General features: G+C 37.2%; 1 protein-coding gene across 1 annotated transcript in view; it reads left to right on the forward strand.

Moving 5' to 3' along the window:
• The first annotated feature begins 708 nt into the window (after positions 1-708).
• The window catches only part of LOC102881392 (putative P2Y purinoceptor 10), a 20,834-nt gene continuing 12,232 nt past the window's right edge, over positions 709-9,310 (forward strand). Inside the window, exon 1 of the mRNA XM_006916149.1 lies at positions 709-815. The gene's annotated coding sequence lies outside the window, so the exon portion shown is untranslated. The remainder of the gene's footprint in view (positions 816-9,310) is intronic.

A 9,310-nucleotide genomic window follows, 5' to 3' on the forward strand; every position in this document is an offset into this window, starting at 1 on the left:
CATAAAAACCAAAATCTTAGTAATCTGTAGGGAGATTCTGTAATAAACAAAGTTTATTCATGCATTATTTGAACATTAATTTTTTATTCTTTCCCTCACTTATGCATTCAACAAACATTTATAAAAGGACTTTGTGCTGGACTGATTGAAAATGCAGAGATGAGTCAGACATGATCTTTGCCCTCAAGCAGTTTTCGGTATACTAAGGGGATAAGAAATATACAGAAATAACTAAACTATACATTAAATTATGAGCCTTGAGATGAGAGTTTGAGGAAAATGCATTCCAGAAGGAGGGAATAGCTTAATCAAAGATAGTCCTACTATTGTTAGTTCTGACTTGTATTCTTGAGGATTTTTTACCCTTTGCCCCTCAGGCTAGAAAGAATTCCAGCTTTCTTGTTCTTGGGTAAACTACTTAAGGTTTTGCCTCAAAATTTCATCTTGCCATGGAGAATGCTGGAATTCAGTAAAACAGATAGGCATGTGGGATGTGTTGGAAGGAAATAAGGTGAGCAACTGTGAGGAAGGCTAATATATAGTCATTGATTTTGCATAGCTTTTGGCTCCATGCTATTTGAAGCTGCACCAATGAATTAAAAATAAAATAAACCTTGAGTAGCGTCATCTGCTCAAGGGACTTACCTTCGGTCTGTGCAAATAACGTTTCTGTGGTGAGACACCAAATGCACTCAACTTCCTCTTTCAACAACAAATTTGTCAGTTATCAGCAGGATCCATACCACTCAGATTAAGCTTTTTCACCCCCAGGTCCCTGAAAAGAAACAAGAGTGCTAATCCATCAAGGCTCCAGGGTAAGTTACAGCCTAGTATCTGGGAATTGGTGGTTTATGTGGGACGATTTGTGGGGGCATGAAGATCTAGGACAGTGGCAGATGTGAGACCAGTGTCAAAATTGAAAATGGTCTCTGGTTTCTCATTTCAGACTTCTTACAGCAGAAGCAATGGTGATATCCATTGAGTCTGACTAGATTACAAAGTTAGGGTTAATGCTATCAGTCCCCACCATGACACAGGAGCATGGAGTCTGTGATGCATCTCACACTTTGCTGAGGGCTCTTTGTTTCTTCATCAACCAGGGAGGATGGCACAAAATGGTAAGAAAACAGTGTATTCAGTGATACTCAATGAGACAACTTGACATATTCAGCCAGAAAAAGAGGATTTGAATTTTTGCTCTATATTGTCTTTCTAGTTGCATAATGAAGAAAATGTTTTATGTATAAACTCCTCCCTTTGTATGTTTAGCTTTCATAGTTACAGTAATAGATAGTAAGTTCTATCAAGAGAAAAGAAAAGAATGTCAGATCATATATTTTGGAGCTGAAAGAGCTCTTAGAGATCCAAATCCCTCACAATGCAGATGGAAAAACTGAGAGCCAGTGACGACATTTAGGATAGATCACTCAGCTAGTTAATGGTAGAGCTGGAAGTAGAATCTGTGTCTTCTAAATCATGTTCTCTTTCCCATACAGCAGCCCATATCTTCCAGAGAATACTGTAAATGCATTAATAACTATGTTGAATTTTAGGTCAGGGAAGGAGAAAATATCCCAGATGGTAAGCTCTGGTAAAATGATTTCAGAGTCTGTTCAGAGTTATTTCTTTTATTGTGGTTTTTGTGAGGAGTATTCTCAGTCCCAAGGATCCTGCAAGTGGGGATATTTTTATTTTTATTGGTCAAATGGATCTGGAGGGTTATGATCATTTCTATTAATTGAAGAGTTTATCTCTTAGCAATTGTGACACAGTAAAATTATTTGCTGCTGAAAATAAGTGATATGCTGGTATACTAAGGCAAGACATGGCCTGAGTTATACAAATAATTAGGTCTTGCATTCAGGGTAATTGTTTTTGCAATGTTTCCTGTTGAAGACAGGTCCTTCTTTGGTCAAAAGCAGTTCATTTGGGGGCTTAACTGAGAAAGTTATGGAGTTCAAGTTGTATACTCTGCTCAAATCCTAACAGTGGTGGAACATAAGATATCGAATGAGTAACCATACTTCTGGGTAGTTTTGAGTGGTTCTTCATGACCAGTTGTGTCTGAAGTAAGTCAATTGGTATCCTAAGAGGCAGGGAAGTATATAAGCCTCTGTCACAGTTTAGCAAAGAGGACAGAGCTGTCTGTTGTGAAACCACCCTTTTTAAGTGTTCTAACAATCAAGGCAATGACTGGCAGGTAGTTTATGCTTTATTTAAAATCATTTGGTCAAAATCCAAGTCAGGAATTTTGCAGGGAAGTTTTAATCTAGTTTGATTCACATGCATCACAGAGAGAGTGATGAAGCAGATTAATCAATACACAGAGAGTCAAGCTCAAGTGCTGTCAATGACTCACTTTGTAACCTTAAGCAAGTTGCTTTATTTCTTTGGCTCTCAATATTCTAACCTATAATAGGGGGAAGGCTTGGACTAAATGGTCTTTAATTTCTTTCCTATCAATACAATGATTTGACTCTAGGCTCCTATGTAACTGATAAGAGTTATATATCATGAAATGGTAAATAATTGGGCTATAGTAGGGAAATTTGACTACAGGAGACCTGAAAATATAGTCTATATCTCAAAGGGCCATTGTATATTTTTTTTTCAGAATAATGTTATTATGAGAGATTCAATTTTTAGACCACAGGCAAGTGTTTTGCAAGTAATTTCCCTTTTCAAAAAATGATAAAACACAAACAACAAACAAGGGAAAAAATTGTGAATTCTGATTTCTATTATGACAGTGTCCTTCAGTCAGTATTTCTCAATCTTTTAAAACCATAATTTCCTTTGAAAAATATAAAAAAAAAAAACCTCACTACAAGATTATTGTGAACTTGCCTCCCTAGAAACAGACCTTGGACTCCTAGAAAAGCCTACCCCATTACATTAACATTTTTAAAGTTTTGTGTGCTCAACAGCCAAAAATAATTTTGTAGATATATTCTTTCACCAGTTTGTACTATGGGGAGAATAATTTTGAATTACAAATATATTTACCACAATAAAGATTTTTTTTTCAAGCAACACATCTTTTCAACCCTTCTACTTTAAGAAATATTGTTTAGTCTTACTGGCCATTCCTCACAACTATTTTCTAAACCTAGAAAAGTACAAATTCAACCAAAGGCCCATGAATATTACTCTTTGTAAAAGTAAAGGGAGAGTGAACTAACATTTATTTAATGTCTACTGTGTACTAGGCATGAAAGTAGGTATGTTCATGTACATTTTCCATTTAACATTCACAACAATCTATGCTGCAGGCACTGTGATCCTAATTTTATAAATGACAAAACTGAAGCCCAGAGATATGAAGTGGGTTGTTTCAAGCTAGACAGCTGATAACTAAGTCAAGATATGGCCCTGTTTTTGCCTAAAGAATGTTATTCTTCTCACTCTCAAAATGCTGCCCCAACTGCAAAAATGGTATCTAATTAGTCTTCTTTTTTAAATGATTAAAAATCTAATAAAGATGCATGTATGTAAGTTCAATTCAAACTTGGAGATATTAGTTTGTGAATAGTATAATTACTTTAACTCATTTTAAGGTTAAAAATATTTTTCACTTTTAATTTATAGGAAAAAATTTGTAGACTTGTAGAATATATCCAAATTTTTGTAAGTTATTTAGAATTGATTTTAATCAATTCAGGAAATAGCATAGTTCCAAATTTCAGTTGTTCTTCTTTGGCTATGGTTGTGAGTGATTGAATGAAGGACACCATGTTCATGGTGATCAAACTGGTTTGGGTAATTCACATAAGATTTTTGTAGTTCAAAGAACAAGGTAAAGGTAAGATAAGACAAAGCAAGCTAGGTTCCCAAATGGCCTGTCACAGTTTTCCTCTAGGGAGTGGGAGGGGCCACCACCAGCAATTTACCTATTTCATTTTCCCTAATCCCAAAATGACAAGCCCACATACCAGCACTATCATCAAAGAACATAGGAGAAGCAAATTTGATAAATGTGTTCATTTAGTAGTATTAATGACTTAATGATGAAGGGTGAAAATATGGGGGGAAAAATAAGAGAGTGAAGCTTTGTAGAGTTGTATTAGAAAAAGAGCAGTCATCTTGAGGCCTAGGTTATACCCTCCTCACTCTGTTACTTGCTAACCTTATGTCTTCAGGTAAATTAAATCACTTCTTTGAGCCTCAGGTTCCTGATTTGTAAAACTGAGATGTTATCTTTACAATATATGCCTTTGATGATGGTTAATAGCAATTATAGATGTAATAATGCTTTGTAAAGTAAATCAGCACTGGGTTGAGATGGTGGTGGTTGCTTTAATGATGGTAGTGTTAGTGCTGGTGGTATGTGGAGCAGGGGTTGAAAGGAGGCATGTCGATAAAGTCAAGAAAGTTAGAGCTGGAAAGACATTAAAGCTTATCCGGTTCAAATTATCTTATTTTAATAACGAGGAAAATTAAATCTACAGAGTGGAACAGGCTTAGCAGGGCAACATGAAGATTTGAGTAGTTACTAGAATTAGTATTAGTATTGGAATAGTTAATATGTACTTGAATAGTTAATAGTTAATAGTAAAATTAGTATTTTAATAATTGAGAGTCATATTAGTATTTGAAAAATTACTAGAATCCAAGTGTCTTAACTCTAAATCCAGTACTCTTTTCAATATAATTGACTGCTTCTGAGTAGTTTCCATTCTACAACATATTGCCACATTCAGCTCACTACTGTAACAACAATTTTTTTCTAGTACTCTATACACAGATGTATTATGGTCTAGGTTCACAGATAAAACTCCGTAAAGAACTCTGGTTTTTATACAACCCCACCCTGACACCTGGTGGACAGCCATTTGTCATATATTCAGAGTTATAAAAGTGCTAGAACTACAACCAAGAATATAGCTTATTCATCATTGAAGAACATTCTTATCTATAGACGTCCCACTTTAAAATATCCATCCATGCAATAAATTGTTTGGAGAAAAATAATTTTAGCTTTCTATACTCATGAAGAGCCCTATCACAATTGAAATCATAATAGCTGTCACTTTTAGAAAGAAACTTAATTCTGTTGAGCTTCTAATTTCTTATCTGTAAAGGAGTATAATAACAATTAACTCAGAACTCGGACAAGGATTAGAGGTAAGATATGAATAACCTTTAGCTAGTGACTGACAGAAAGCATGTGGAAACTTCTTGGACTTAGTATTTCAGAGACTTAGGAATCTGGCACAAATTCTGATGTTACAACAATGTAAGCTCACTTTGGTTGTACCTTTGTGAAACCACAGTATGGAGCTGGTTGGTTGAAAAGAAAAGCTGCCTTTGGGTGGATGTTATTGGTACCTACTTTCTTGAACTCAGCTTCGTTTAAGCATATTTAAACACCTGACATATTTTTTGTGTTCTGAGACAAAATTTAGTTATTTTATAAAGTAGTGTTTAATGACCAAATTACCATTTAAGTTTTGAGGATTCCTGTTGGATTTTAAATAAAAAGCTGAGTTTATAGGCTTTAAAGCTCTTAGACGTACAGATTTATTAGACTCTAACTTTATTATCCTATGAGTCTCTTCTCCATACGCTTACCTTTATAAGTCATGTATCAATTGAGCTTCTACTGCATGACTAACTCTCTGCAAAGAAAAGAGTATAAAAGTATAAGATAGACTTCCTTCAGAGATTCTCATTGTATATCCTATAAGTCCACAAAGAGTACAAAAAAGAAGGACAAAATTAGAATAGGTTTGCCCAGTGCAAGGAAAAGATGAGGACTGAGATGGGATCTTGAAAGATGAGCAAAATATTGACCTCTGAGATGGGATCCAGGGAGAAAGAAGTTTGATGGAGTTTCAGTTATAAATTTATACCAATCTTCATTATCAGGAACATCCGTAGAGCCACACATTAAAAATAAATCTTATTAGCTTAAAAATAGTTGCTGATATTATGCTCTGATTATTAGCTTAGAACTCTGTGCTGGTCATTCCCTTTAGATTTTAGCTCCTGTCACTGGACCCTCCTTTCAAAATAAGAGGTATCTTTCTTCATGGTCATGGTATTTGGTGTAAGCTGTGTGTACCCTGGAAAGTACTGTACATTGGAGAAACCAAGAGGAATTTACTTCTATAAGAATGGTATTGGAGGCACTGGGAATTCTGCTCTCATCTCTCTCTCTGGTTGGTCCACAAACACAGTGCTAGGGTCTGAAGTATATGCTGAAGATATGGCATTTTCACGGGTTATAATTTTGCCTGGCCTGTATTATCTTTGTGGTCCTGGTTAGCTGAGCTGGTAATGCAGCATTAATGAGGTTAAGTCCTTGGGGTTAATCTCTATATGGACAAGTTAACATCAATTGTCTTAATAATATTATATGTTTATCCTTGTTCAAGGATTAGCAAAAAAGAGAGTGATAAACATATTTAGGACATGACTTCCGACTTCACAAATATAGTCCAGTGTGGAGAGATCCATAAAAATTTAACAGTGTAAGAGTTATCAGGAGATTCTGGTCAAGATAGCAGAGTAGGTAGACACTGTGCTTGCCTCCTCTCACAACCACATCAAAATTACAACTAAACTACAGAACAACTATTATTGAAAATAACTTGAAGGCTAGCTGAACAGAAATCCTATAATTAAGGACATACGGAAGATGCTACCTCAAGACTGGCAGGAGGGATAGAGATGCAAAATGGGCTGATCCCACACAACATGTGGTGGTTAAAAATTGAGAGGGGTATCTTGGCTGTGGAGGTACCTTTGGAGATAAAAGGGGTCCCAGTCCCATGCCAGACTCCCCAGACCAGGGTTCTTATGTCTGGCAGAGAAGTCCTTATAAAATCTGGATGTGAAAATCAGTTGAGATTGTGGCTGAGTGAGACAGAGGGCTGTGGAAGTTCCAAGTGTTCCTTTTAAAAAAAACCAGTGCATGGACTTATCCACCAATGAACTTACTCTGAGCTCCAAAACTAGGACAGTAGCTCAAAAGATGCCAAGGACATATGGGGAGAAACTGAATTGTCTGGCTTTAGAGTGAGGACTGGAGGGGCAGCTTTCTCCCAGACAGAAGTCCTGGCAAAGGCCATTGTTCCTTTATTGAGTCCTCCCCTGACTTACCTTGCAGATGCACGTGGCCATCATATCTGAGTCTCTATCAACCTAGCTAACACTGCTTGCCCTTCCCTGGTGATTCCCCAAGATCCTTGTGGACCCACCCAAGCCACTTCCAGTGGCTTTTCCAGGAAAATGTGTTGCCTTGGCTTATGCTGTGGACTTCCTAAAATCTCTCAAAGGTTCACAAAACCCAATTGAGCAGCATCTTGCCCCGGTGAGTGACATACCTATTGCCGAGCAGGCCCAAGCTTGGCCCTAGTGGCAGCCAGCCTCAGTTCATGGCTTGACCTCTTGAGGCATATCCAAGCCCTGCATGGGTAATGGCCATCTGTGGATTGCTTGATGGCTCATGCCAGGTGACTCTGGGCAGGGTATAGGCTGCAGCTGAACTTGGCCTGTATGGGGCCCCTCCTAAGAGGCCCTTGGGCTAGTACACCTGGTGGTCAGCTTCTATCTGACCTGGAGTACCACCTGAGGCCACAGCCAAAGATGACACACCAATGGACAGACTAGGAATGAACCAGAGCTATGCTAGAGTGAATGCTGCCCCATAGGGTCAGCCCCTGCACAACAACTCCTTGACTGTAGTCACTGGCTAGTCCTAACAACCAATCAGTCCAAGGGTCAATTCTTCCCACTGATGTGCAAACAGCAAACAAGGCTCAACTACAACAGGAGGGTACACACAATTTATACAAGGAACACAACTGGAGCACTTGGCTTGGGTGACCAAGAAGATTGTGCCACTGGCCCCCCAGGACATCTACTACATAAGGCCACTCTACTAAGACTGGGAGACGTAGTAGCATTACCTCATACATAGAAACAAACACAGGAAGGCAGCCAAAATGGAGAGACAAAGAAATATCTCCTAAATGAAAGAACAGAACAAAGCTCCAGAAAAAGAACTCAACAAAATGGAGACAAGAAATCATCAGATGCAGAGTTCAAAACACTGGTTACAAGAATGCTCGATGACCTTAGGGGAAGAGTAGATGGACTCAGTGTGAAATTAAGCAAAGAAATAGAAAACATAAAAATGGAGATAGAAAACATTTTTAAAAAGTCAGAAATGAAAAATACAATAACCAAAATGAAGAATACTTTAGAAGGAATCAAAAGACGAAGCAGATGACTCAATAAGTGACTTAGAGGATAAGGTAGCAGAAAACACCCAATCAGAACAGCAGCAACAACAAAATGAAAAAAAAATGAGTATAATTTAAGGGTACTTTGAGACAATATCAAGTGCACCAACATTTGCATCATAGGCATACCAGAAGGAGAAAAGAGAGAGCAAAGAATTGAAAACCTATCTGAACAAATAATGATGGAAAATTTTCCTAATCTGGTGAAGGAAATAAATGTGCAAGAATGGAAAGTGCAGAGTCCCAAACAAGATGATCCCAAAGAGGCCCACACCAAGACACATCACAATTAAAATGCCAAAGGTTAAATACAAAAAGAGAATCTTAAAGGCAGCAAGAGAAAAGCAATTAGTTACCTACAAGGGAGCTCCCATAAGACTGTCAGCTGACTTATCTACAGAAACTTTGCAGGAACGAAGGAAGTGGCAGGAAATGTTCAAAGTGATGAAAAGCAAGGGCTTACAACCAAGATTACTTTACCCAAAAGTTATCATTTAGAATTGAAAGAGAGATGAAGAGCTTTCCAACAAGAAAAAGCTAAAGGAGTTCATCACCATCAAGCCAGTATTACAGGAAATGTTGCAGAAACTTCTTTAAAAAGAAGAAAAAAAAGTTAAAAAATATGGATAGTAAAATGGAAATAACTACATATCTATCGACAATTACTTTGAATGTAAATGGATTAGGTGCTTCAACCAAATGATAAGGTGGCTGAATGGATAAGAAAACAAGATCCTTACATATGTTGCCTACAAGAGACTCACTTTAGATGCAAAGACACACAGACTGAAAGTAAAGGAATGAAAAAAGTTGTTTCATAGAAATGGAAACAAAAAAACAAAAAAGCTGGGGTAGCAATTCTTATACAAGACAAAACAGACTTTAAAACAAGGGCTATAACAGTAGACAAAGAAAGATCCAATAGTCTCACTTCTTGGTATTTATTCGAAGAAACCCAAAACAGTACTTCGAAGGGACATGTGCATCCGTATGTTCATTGCAGCTTTATTTAAAATGGTCAAGATATGGAGGCAATCTGAGTGTCCATCAATGGATCATTG

This window comes from Pteropus alecto, unplaced genomic scaffold, assembly GCF_000325575.1.
Source record: "Pteropus alecto unplaced genomic scaffold, ASM32557v1 scaffold126, whole genome shotgun sequence".
Classification (NCBI taxonomy): Eukaryota; Metazoa; Chordata; class Mammalia; order Chiroptera; family Pteropodidae; genus Pteropus; species Pteropus alecto.